The sequence below is a fragment of the Lathyrus oleraceus genome, chromosome 6 (genome assembly GCF_024323335.1).
Source record: "Lathyrus oleraceus cultivar Zhongwan6 chromosome 6, CAAS_Psat_ZW6_1.0, whole genome shotgun sequence".
NCBI classification, from domain to species: Eukaryota; Viridiplantae; Streptophyta; class Magnoliopsida; order Fabales; family Fabaceae; genus Lathyrus; species Lathyrus oleraceus.
Genome location: NC_066584.1, coordinates 275,072,631 through 275,083,526, shown reverse-complemented (window position 1 = coordinate 275,083,526; position 10,896 = coordinate 275,072,631). Strand labels below are relative to the sequence as shown.

Genomic DNA, 10,896 nt, shown 5'->3' with positions numbered 1-10,896 from the left:
ATTGTAGGAGATAGGGTTTAGGGAACCCCGGTTTTGACCAGTTGACTTTCTCTGGTCAACCTCTTTGAACCAACTTGCAAAATTAAAATTAACTTGATCTTTTGGACTCATGGAGGAACATAAATGTATAATATGATGTATAATGAAGTATCCCTTGATATATTGGACCAATGTTTGAAGAAACTTGCTGAGGAAGTCATACAAGACACCTAGATGAATTATGGTTTCCAAGGAAAACAAGCTTCAAACTCTTGATGAATTCTTGATCCAAATGATAAATGAAGAACATGGGGATCCATATATGATGTATAGAACCATTGTGAACCATCTCTTGATTTATCTACTTGCATTGAGGGTCTCAAACCCTAGTTGTGAGCTTGATGAGGCATTGGTGGATGCACACTACCTACAAAAGAAACAAAGTTATACATGGACATATTTTTGGTATTTTGGTTAGTAAACAAAGAAAAAATAAAGTATGATACAATCAAAAGTGCTTGGTGATCTCTCCCAATGCAAACTCAATGAATGAAGGGCAAGGAGGATGCCAAGGTGTGATCCCAAAGCCAATGCATATGATGAGATAACATGAGGGATCTTAGGGTCAAAATCAGGGTCTTACACGTGTGTGTGCTAACCACTAACCACTAACCATAATTACTACCTGGATATGCTTAAGGAGAAAGGAGATATAGATCTGACACTTTCTAGGCTACCGTGTTGTGATGTCAAACCTGATGTTTTGACATCAACTTGACTAAAGAAGTATTTTGAGTGATGTTCTTGAAGTTTTTTCCTGCTGCATATACCTCTGATATGTGATGTAAAATAGGTCGTGATTGCTATGGAGGAACCCTTGAGGGGGAGTCCTAGTTATGTGAAATAGGGGGAGTACTGACACTGACTGATGTGATTACTTGAGTGCCCCTGTAATATGTGTGTTTGATATTGATATGTTTTTTTAGTCCTGTGTAGTTATCTTGGACTATGGTACAGGTGTGCGAGGTGTACTTGGTTGTTTTATCCAAAATTTTCCAAAGGGGGAGATTTTTAAGTCCTTGTATTTTTTATTGGCAGTAATTTTGGTAAAACTAACGTAGCTGCAACATGTTGAGCAAGATGTCCTAACATGTGGATTTGACATCTCGTCTGAAACAGGTTTTACTCTTGGTAACAATTGATTGTTTAACTGATTTCAGAATATCCTAAGCATATTAAGTAATCCCTTATGATGATCATGATTGAGGAATCAGAGATTCTGATTGATTTCAACAAATTCAGTTTTCTAAATGTTGAGACATTTTAGGAAACTTTTGATTGATAACCTAATGTTGTGCAACTGGTTCACTTCATGTACAATGCCCAAATCCAGTTCATTCTATGGATATATATATATATATATATATATATATATATATATATAATGTCTCAAAACCTAATTGAGGATGAAGAAAAGAAGATAGTTGATTGTATTAGGGTTTGAGTGTACGAGTTATTTGTGAGCCTATCAAATATCATCTTGATATATGAGTAGGACCGTGTTAACTGATTGTAAGGATTGTCAAGCACTCATAAGTTTTTAGGCATTGAGTGATTGTGTGTCTATGATGTGCGACTTCAGAATTTCTTATAATAGTTTGAAGTGTCACTGTTATGATTGAAAGGGAGATGATAAGGGTATCACACCTAGGAATGTCTTAGGTAGAAGTTAAGCACGAGTAGTGATTAGGGTGTATTCTGTAAATTGGAGATAGTTTGCAGAAGGTCTACAAACTAATACTACTTAGTGAATTTCCTCCCTGGCTTGGTAGCCCTCAGATGTAGGTGTTGTTGTACACCGAACTTGGTTAACAACTTTGTGTTGTTCTACTATATGTAAGTTATCTTGTTCTTGATCAGATATCAGTGTCTCAACATCTCTTAGGACATCTGATATCTGCATACCAGAATTTTAGACTCAGATATTTGAATTGCGCAATTAACTCCAATTATCAAACCATCAACATTGACATATGAGACAACTTCCTGCTCAAGGCATCAACCATGACATTAGATTTACCGGAATGGTAACTCAAGTCAAAATCGCAATCCTTCAGAAATTTGAGCCACCTCCTATGCATCATATTCAATTATTTCTAACCAAGGAGATACTTCAAACTCTTGTGGTCACTGAACAATTCAATTATGGAACCAAAGAGATAATGCCTCCAAATTTTTAACATAAACATCATGAATGCCAACTCTAGATCATGCCTAGGATAATTCCTCTCATGAACTTTTTGCATCAACATACCACCTAGACCCGTCTTCGAAGTATTATTATACACAATAATTGATCACTCGGACTTGGCAAAATCAAAATTGGAGCATAAGTTAACTTCCACTTGAGTTCTTGAAAATTATCCTCACATTGCACACCCCAAAGATAAGCTTGACCCTTTCAAGTCAACTGAGTTAAAGGAAAAACCAACTTCGAAAAGCCTTCAATAAAACCACCTATAATAACCAGCCAAACCAAGAAAACTTCGAATCTCTGTAGTAGATTTCAGAGTCTCTCATTGCAACCCTGCATCTATCTTCGATGAATCAACAACAATACCACCACTAGAAATTATATGCCTGAGGAAACTCACATCTCACAACCATAACTCACAGTTAGATAACTTCACATACAACTTCTTTTATTGCAAGGTTTGCAACATAACTCTTAGATGATCTACATGTTCTTCATAAGACTTAGAATACATCAAAATATCTTCAATGAACACAACCACAAACCAATCTAGATAAGGATGAAAAATCTTACTCATATATCCCATAAATACATCTAGTGCATTAGACACATCAAACGATATCACAAAATACTCATAGTGACTATATCTCATTCTGAATGCAATCTTCGGAATATCGTCCAACTTCACACGAATCTGATGATAACCCAAACGTAAATCAATCTTAATGAATATGCAAGTACCAACCAAATAATCCATCAATTCATCAATTCTCGAAAGAGGGTACTTGTTCTTGATAGTAACTTTGTTCAACTGTCGAAAGTACACACACAACCTCATGCTACCATCTTTCTTCTTAACTAGCAGTATCGATGCTCCCTACGGTGAAACACTTGGTCGAACAAACTTATTCTCAAGTAGATCCTCTATCTATTTCTTCAACTCACCCAACTTTGAAGCATACATCCTATACGACACCATCGACATAGGACTAATACAAGGTACTAAGTCTATAACAAACTCAACCTTGTGCTCTGATGACAAATCACTAATGTCATATGGGAACACTTTAGGAAACTCATACACAACATGCAAATTTTTAATCATTCTCTCGCTTCCCCTTCTCAAGGACATGAACACCATAAATACTTGAGTAGTCTCTCTCAAGGACATTCATACCTGTCTCGCGGTCATGAAATTCGACTCCGTACTCTCATCGGATTAAAGAAACTTCACTGATTTATCGAAACAATTGATATGCACATGGTTGAACTCCAACTAGTTCATTCCCATAATAACATCGAGTTGACTTAGAGGCAAATAGACCAAGTCAATCCTTAAATCTCTACAATAAATTGTCAAAGGACAATTCACACACACCAATAAATTAGTCACTGAACCATTAGTTGGGGTATCAATGACCATGTTACCACTCATAGCAGCTAATTCTAGATTCAATCTTTTCACACACTCATCATATATGAACTTCATATCTTCCTCTTTAATAAAATCAGGAAATAACACTAACTCATCCAACAACCTGCACTCTTTCAATCACTGGCACACTAAACCAACCATCCACACCTGAAACCTCTCAGAGAAGCACCGCTTCTCCCTCACTAGTTTCAATCCCGTTCATGCTAGCAAGCGCTTAGAAAAACAAACGAGTACCGACAGTGTTTCACACACATGTCGCATACCAGGGAACAAAAAAAATTACGAAAACCTGGTCGAATGGACCGACCTGCTTTGATACCACTATGTAACACCCTACTTCCCGATTAGACAAATAATTAAATATAACATGTATAACACATAAATTATCCAAGTAGGATGGTACTCATACAACAACAAAACATACATGAACCACATAATTGAAAATTAAATAATTTGATAATTAGCGAAATTTATAAAATGGTTAGCGTAAAAGCCTTAACAACGAGAAGTTTGAAAAATGGTTCAACATCAAAATCAAAGGAAAGATATGCAACATACAAAAAATAAAATTACAACTCATTTCCCTCGTGTTTCGTATCATAGTGACTATAATTATAGGCTCGATCAACAATCAACTAAAGAGGCACAACACTATCCTTTACTTCAAGCTCCTATAGAGGTACTTGATTGTCTGTGCTTCAAAGGAGCACAAACACAATAACATAAAAAGGGGGTGAGAATACATTCAAATCATAATCGGTGCATAAAATAATCAGGGTAGATTCATACATCATAAATCATACACATTTTAAACATGCACCACAATATCACATATTCATATTTCACTCACGTCACGATCAATCACCAATCACAATGTTATTCATCACTTTAAAATCACACAACTCCATACGAGAGTGTTCAACAACACTCAGACTTCCCATCTGCATAGCCATTATGTAAATTAAAGTAACGTCGATTCGACTCATGCATGTGGTATTGACTCAACAAATTATTCTTCATACGAACTAGGTCCTATCTTTGAACCCGGAGCCCCCACTCTGAGCTTCAAGCCCCAATTCTAAGCTTGGTATAAGTCATTAGTCCCCTCTCTAAAATCGTGACTCCCCTTTTTCATAACAACAACAACATATGATACATGACATTTAACAATGCAATGACAACAACATAAAAATGAATACAACCCACTCTTACTATAAACAATCATGCAACAACAATAATATAACAATGAATAAACCCTACTCTGACTATAAATAATCACGTAACAATAATAACACAACAATGATTACAACCTCACTCTGACTATAAAAAATCATGCATTTAATGCATCACCAGTAGTTCTCATTTCAAACTACTCATCTCATCAATCATCGGTAATCATGTAAATTAATTCACATAATTATACTTGCATTTTACAACATATATTCATAAATTAAACAAACATGCACACAACACTTAAACATATTAATTTATCTCAAAAGGCACTACCATGAGTTAACTCTGCGCGTTAGCTTTCTAAAGCTTCAAACTACACCTAATTTGGGCTTATGGAGCTAAAGTTATGGCAAAAATAACCGGGTAAGAAAATATGATTCAATTCAACAATTTTTTAAAAATAAACTAGCATCAATCGATTGACATATGGGTGTCGCGTCGCGAAAAATATAGAGTCGCCACCGAATTTGATTTATTCCAAAGGAAAGGGAAAATAGCGATAAAACCCCAAATGAAAGAATGGTCTCGCAACCAATAGCGGATTCGGAAGTCGGTTATGCAAGGGGAAGGTATTAGCACCCCTCACATCCATGGTGCTCCATGAGAACCACTTGCTTGTATCAAATGCGCATGGATGTTGTTTATTTGTAATGTTACTTGCTATCGGGAATGAGATGGAAGAATGAGATGGAGGGAGAAAATAAGTTTTAAGTTAGTGTTCCCAACAAGGATTTTTGCCCTTGTGCCTACGTATCCTCATACGTGCAATAAGGAAATCAGAGCTCCGTAGTTCGGCTCACAAATAGAACATTTGTTTGGTTGTTTTTACTGAACAATGTTGACATTCACGTGCTACTGTCCACTTGCTTGTATACTCTGTCATGGGAGCGGGAAATACTTACTTGTTTGCGGTAAAGTGGATACGTTTGGACCATACTTTAGCAGTTAAACATTACTTTCTCACACATGGAGGCTTAAGTGTCGTTCACGATAGAACGAAAGTAACACGTCCTTTTTGAAAGGTTTGAAGAGAGTGTGCACTGAGGCAAAAGATGATTTGATTTGTTGGGGTTGATTTTATGTACGGAGACAAGTATCAGACCCTTGGCTAGATACAATCAACAGTCCAAAAACTCGGGAGTTGAGAGGACAATGTTATCCTAGCCACTCTTTTTCGTCCAAAAGAGATTTGAATTGTGAAAAGAGTTTGGCAAGTCTAATCATTGGAACTTAAAGGGAGACAAGTATCTGACCCTTGACTAAGTACGACCAACAATCAGAGTACTTGGGAGTCGAGAGGACAATGAAGTCCTAACTATCCTTTTTCTCCCTCATAGCACCTAGATATAACTTGTTTGAATCATTAGATGTTTTAAGGGGAAAGTCAAGTGTCGGGTCCTCAAGCTAGGTACGACTGACAACCCAAGTACTTGAATATTGTGTACAAGCACGTACACCCCATTTCTGTATTCCAGATTATTATGAAAAGGTTTTGAAAAAGGAACTTGATGTTGGATCAATTGTTTGAGTTTATTATGAAAAATGTGCGTGAATAATGGATGAGAGAGATAGAATGAGGTTGAGAAGATAATGGAGGAGAGAGATAGAATGAGGTTGAGAAGAGAATGAAGGAGAAATGATAGAATGGATCATAGAGTGGGTGGGAAATACTTGATGTTGGATCAAGTATTCACATTGAAATGTTGTGAGTTTTATTTAGAAAACAACTTGACGTTGGATCAAGTACCTTTGTTTCTCTTGAGATGCTTTATTTATCATTTTGTTTTTTTATCTTTTTAATTAGTATGCATGATGAATTAACTAAAAAATTAATAAACCTAAACTATTACATGATCATAGAAAAGGGGGACATTTGACCCACGACAGAGGGATAGATCTATACAATACAACATAAATAGAAATGGAAAGAATTATGCAAATTACACCATGTGTCATGCCTAAACCATACAAGTGGCATGACACTTCAAACAATACAAGATAATTGAATGAATAAATGTGTAATGGGTAGCTTGGATGGTTTGAATCTCAAATTCACATGTCAACACAAAAACAACAAATATGGTTAGTATGCATTAATAAAATGGAATTAAAAATGCTAACACAAATGAATAAAATAGTGAAATGATGGAGTGATATGATATAATGACGTAGATAGTGATCATGGTAAAAATAATGGACACGCTCACACATCATATCAAATTGAAATGCCATTTTCAATTTGGATTCAAAAACCACAATCAAAGAAATTGAAAAATTAAAATGGAATTAAAGTCAAGACATGAACATGGAAGAATTAATTCAATTTTTATTCTACCCAAATATACATGTTAAATCAAGACTAAATGGCACAATACTAATCAAAAATTAATATGGCTAATCAAGTATTTTTAAGGCATTTTTTCATGATTAACAAGCAAATCAAAATCTACATCTATTATAATCTAATTGAAATTCTACATGTTAAATTCTACAATTAAGTGTAACAATTTATTTTCTAACATGATAATCAATCAACTTTCAAAATTTAAAATAATTAAATTGCATGGAAATACCAAGAAAATCAAGAAAATACTAAAATAAATAACACGGTCCAGGGGGTTTGATTATTGGAAAATGGTGCAGGTAATAAACCCAAGTGCATGGGCCTGGGGTGAAGGCCCATAGCTTGATTCTCATAGACAATGGAGGGTGTATTGGGTACTTAGGGATGATGGCAAGGAATCCATGACTGGGCCCATATACATGAGGCCTAACAATCACAATGCAAACAATTGAGCACACGTGACTTCAACAAATTATTGAGCACGTGGACTAATTGAACTCAAACTGAGCTGAAACTCGCGCATGGACTAAGCTCAGGTCAAAGCTTCACCTGAACCACCATGGACCACCGTGCCCGAAATCGCCTCCGGCGGTGGTGGCCATCAAAAACCTAAATTGAGGCCATCAATGGAATCATCTCATCAAGCCCTAACCGAATCTCCTATAAATTTCATGGAATTCAAACCCTAAGCCAATAACCGAAACAGATTGTCTAAGAACCCTAAGTGCAATAACTTAAACTAAATGCTACTTCTAGAGAATCAGAGCCCAGGGATTTGGGGATCTGAGTCCTTATGCCCTAATTCACATCCTAGTATCAAGAATGGACGAAAACAAGAGATTTAAAATTTCACCTTGTCGGAGAAGACGATCTGCAAAATCTCAGGTAAATTCTCTAATTTCTCTCTCTACCTCGTTGTCCTTGAATACTCCGTCTTCTCGCCCTCATCTTACTTATTGCAAATTGTATTAAGAGGTGTGAGGGTTGAGTGCGTTGAAGGTTCTGTTGAGTGAAAGAATTTGATGGTGACGATGATGTGAGAGAATGATGAAGATGATAGGTATGAGTTTTAACTCTTGTTGTTTCAGAGCTTCAATGTGAATCTATGAGCAACAATGGAGAAAAAATAGCTTTTTGAGTGAGGGGGAGGGAAATGGTGAATGAGTGGAGATTGAAGAGTGATTCTGTTATTGGTGATGATTGATTGTGGATTGAAGAAGATGAGGATTGAGAGTGAGAAAATGGTGGAGAGTTTGAATGATGAATGGTGAAGTCCCTGATCAATGATGAGGGTGAGTTATTTCTAGGTGGTTAGTTGCATTGGGATTTGTGAAATGTAATTAGAGGAATGCAATTGTCATTGCTGAATTCGAGGAGTTTGTTATGTAACTGCTTTTTTTACTTGTTGTGGATATCTAGGTGGATTAGCTGGCAATGATTTGTTATAACTGACTTTAGGTAGTTGCTAGGCTTGTAGAAGTTAGATTGGGTTAGTTATTTAGGAAATGTTAAATTTAGTTAGGTTAGTTGAGATGTGGTAGGTTAATTATTCAGTGGATATGCTTCGTGAATTGCATTATTTCAACTGCTGCTACATGGTGCATTGCTGCAGATTTTTTATTTTTTATTTGGTATGTATGCCATATGCTAGATTATGGTCATGTTTGGAATGCTTATGTTATGAATACCACTGCTTGATATGCCTTGCATGATTGGTGCATGATGTTTATGGTGGTTGCATTGAATACTTGTTATGATTTTTTTGAATGATTTACAATGCTTTACATAAGCTAATGCATTGTTGTGATTTCCCTGCAGGTGAGGTCAGGGTGCAGGGTTTGCTTGGTCCTGATGTTGCAGGCTTGGTGATGTAGTAGGTGAGGTTTTTGTGGCTTGGCCTGGCTTGGAATTTGTTCTAGGCCTTGTGTATGGTTCATGTTGCAGGTGTGCATTGGCTGGTAGGACTACGACTGTTGTAAGTAGATTGTATACAGGGTTAGCATGGCTTTGGCAAGGTGTTCTTTATGTTTTCGGTTGGCACTGATGCATGTATGTAAGGTTTGGCATCTGATGATGGTGGCATGCCTTCAGGTTGAATGTTTAATGGTTTGTTGCAAGTTGGATGCAAGTTCATGAGTTGCTGCAACTCCAAGACTTGGTTTGCTGCAGGACTTTACTTGGCTCATGTTTGTGTTCTGCTGTAGGTTAGATGATTTGTGGCAAGGTTCTGTAGAATTGTTGCTTGTATTGCAGGTTTTTATGCTTGTGGACAAGGTTCTGCAAAATTGTGGTTGGAAGGGCATGGAGATATTTTCCGCCTGCTGTTGATGATGGCAACTTGACTAGTTTGACTGAACTGATGTGTGATGCTTGACAATGTTGCAGGTCTATTCTGGATGTGTTTTAGCAGGGATTCTTTTGTTGCTTTGGCTTGGCGTGTAGATGGTTTGCACTGTTGTTGTGTATTGGTTCAACAGGTCTGCAGTGGTAATCATTCCCATTCTCACTTTGCTTTTAGTTCATGTAGGTCATGGTTTAGGTTCTTGTTTTATGTCTACTTATTTTGCAGCCTGTTATGTATTGCTCATGGAACTATTAGAATGCATGAATGGTGAGCTAGTTAATATGGTCATGTTATTAAGATGCTTTGTTTTGGTCTACTAGAAATGTGCCTTATGTGATGGCATTGTAGCTTAGCATGTTTATAACTTGGCATGTGAGTGTATGCTTATTTGAATTCTAGGGCTGAATTTTAATTGACATGAATGATTTGTAACTTGGTACATATTGCTTACATTACCATGATTTGGTTGGCTTTTTGTAGGTTTATGGTGAACATGGTTGAATTCTAGGCATGACTTACAAATGAAGTGAAACATGGTGGAAACAAATAAACATGGACAATGGAATAATGCGTTAGGGTTTAGGATGGGAATCTAGGGTTTTGGGGACTTTGGTTGACTTTGGTCAAAGTTGACCAAAAAAGTCAACTATGACCAAAGTCAACATTTGGTCAACATTTCCAATTTTTGTAATTTTTCATATTTTGGACACTTTGCTTTGTAATGAATGAGATTGACATATTATGAATGGTATTTGAATAGAATTGATTGATTTTGAAATTATACATGAACATGATACTTGAATGAACTTGAATTTGTCATGATGAACTTGAATATGGATGGCTTAACATGAATTGAAATTGACCTAGAATCAAAGCAAACGAAATACCCTAACAAATCGTGAATGAACCAATCAAAAGACATAAGTGATTGGGAGTGGACCAAAAATCAAATCAATGGAAATGATGGATGGTACAAAACATAGGTGGACTTAGGATATCATAGACCAGTGGATAATGATGAACCCATGGAGGCAAAATGACAAAACAAAGATGTACCATGAAATATGGCTTAAGTAAAGATTCATGAAACAATGGACAATGGCAAGAGATGGACTTGAAATACAATGACCAGATGAAATAGAAAAGCATATACTAGGTACTTGAAATGGCCACATGAAATAGGCCTAAGCAAGACATGAACTTGGACTAGACATGAAGAAATGATCATATGAACTTCTAGGGATGAATTGACTCCAGTGGAAGTTATGATGCCGTGGAAATGGGCTTAAATCAATGAACATAGGCAA

At 36.4% G+C, this 10,896-nt stretch overlaps 1 long non-coding RNA gene across 1 annotated transcript; it reads left to right on the top strand.

Annotated features, from left to right (window-relative positions):
- The first annotated feature begins 7,685 nt into the window (after positions 1-7,685).
- Positions 7,686-10,372, top strand: LOC127097330 (uncharacterized). Its single transcript, XR_007793003.1, has 3 exons — positions 7,686-8,130; positions 9,064-9,732; positions 10,070-10,372. It is a non-coding gene; the product is annotated as an uncharacterized LOC127097330 (long non-coding RNA).
- The last annotated feature ends 524 nt before the right edge of the window (positions 10,373-10,896 follow it).